This window comes from Cibotium barometz, chromosome 34 (assembly GCF_041138505.1).
Source record: "Cibotium barometz isolate CiBa-2024 chromosome 34, ASM4113850v1, whole genome shotgun sequence".
Classification (NCBI taxonomy): Eukaryota; Viridiplantae; Streptophyta; class Polypodiopsida; order Cyatheales; family Cibotiaceae; genus Cibotium; species Cibotium barometz.
In genome coordinates, this window is record NC_141079.1 from 23237046 (window position 1) to 23239177 (window position 2132).

A 2132-nucleotide genomic window follows, 5' to 3' on the forward strand; every position below is an offset into this window, starting at 1 on the left:
TTGACATGTAAAGAAAATTCTTTCCATTTACATGAAAAGTGATTGAATAAAAACTCAATGATGCTAATTTAGTAATCATGTTAGTCTATTTTTTTATTGATATATTTATGTGTGTGTGTGTGTGTGTACTATAACCAAGGAGTCCAAAGGTACCATCATTATGTCATGCCACCCTGCCTTGGTTTCTAATGCTTTATTCAAAGGTGCAATCTAGACATAAATATACAACTACAAAAAATTAGACAGGCTGAAACACGATGCTAGACACACTATCAACAAGTAGTTTCTCAAAATGGATAGAATCCCATCTACCATCTACAATCAAGTGGTGTGTGGCATCCACAATATAAACTCCAATGGACAATGATGGCCCATATCCATCCCTAAGGAACTAAATCCCCTCAAGGCTATTGAAGCTCTTGATACACCATGGGAATGTAGCATCTGTTCTTGGGCCACCATACTTTTGGGCAACTATCCATTTAACATAACCCATGGTTACTTTAGGAAACTCTGGTGTTTCCTTTGTTTGTTGTACCTTCAGATATAACCATGGAGCACAGTTGATAAATAGAGAATTATATATCTTATTTGTGATATTAAAAGAGCTCACACAATCCTCCCATGTTGTAACATTTGAGTTGGGATCAACCTGTTTGAATACCTTTATAAGATCCTCTTTCAAAACCTTGGTCTGCTTGATCTCCTTTGCTCAAGATGCTATGTACATTAGGTCTCCATGCACTGGAAACTTCACAAAAACAATCTTGCCTTCAAGTAGCTCATCTGAATGAGCATCACATCATGGTCCTCAAGCCCACGCAAGCATCTAAACATGGATATAGTTGGCTGTCATCTAGATGGTGTTGCACGATGCTTCTCAAGGATAGTGATCCAACTCATAAATTTTTGCATCATAAAGAACCATATGTGCATCACTTGTGGCAAAGGTCTGATTATTGAATGTGATCTTTGCCACACTCACAAAATCCTAAATGACATAGACAACAAACTAATTTAGTATGCAAACTAATGTAGTATGCAAACTACTTGAGATCTACACAAGATGAATGAAATAAAAACCAAAGAGGATACTTACTTGCGTGGTCCTCAAGCCCACGCAAGCATCTAAACATGGATATAGTTGGCTGTCATCTAGATGGTGTTGCACGATGCTTCTCAAGGATAGTGATCCAACTCACTCACAAAATCCTAAATGACATAGACAACAAACTAATTTAGTATGCAAACTACTTGAGATCTACACAAGATGAATGAAATAAAAACCAAAGAGGATACTTACATCCCAGAGTTTTTAACTTTCATGCCCAAGAGGCACACCAGGGTTTGGCTTGATTAGATTTGAGTAAGCTAACCATTGACCTCATTCATGCTTTAAAATCTCCACGATTGGCTGGGTTTTCATCATTGTTTGACTCTCAATGTTTTCCATCATGGAGATTCTCACTGAAACTTCTTTTGGAGCATTCACAACTATCTTGGCTATTCTCCTTTCATAGAACTTCTTGCGCATTGCATATTTGAGACTTGGGTTACACAAGAAAGATCGCATTACCATAATTGAGTGCCATCTTGAAAGACTCCAATAATGATATTGGTCAAATCTATTTGCATATATCTCTTACAGCAGTTTACATCATGAACAGGACTCCAACTGCTGCAGCCATACATGATGTAACTCCAGAGGAGAGGTTTACTGGCAGAAAACCTAATTTGTCTCATCTACAAGTTTTTGGATGCATTGCATATGTGCATGTGCCAGATGAGCTGAGAACTAAGCTGGATCCAAAAGCTAAAAAATGTGTGTTTATTGGATAATCCCTTAAGCAAAAGGGATACAGGTGTTATAACCCTGCTACACGTGAGTTGAGGGTAAGCAGGGATAATGTTTTTGATGGGATGAGCAACTGGTATGCTGCTGAAAAAGAAGCTATTGGGGCTGATGTGAGTGGAAGTGTGGTTGCACAGAATGCAAGTCAGCAATCACAGTCTTTGAGTGGACCAGGAGAGTCCTCGTCTAGTGGTTCAGTTGATAGACCACGGAGTGGCAGGCTGCGTCATAATAATAGTTCTGCAAATGTGATTAGTACATCACGTAAAGGAAAAGAGAA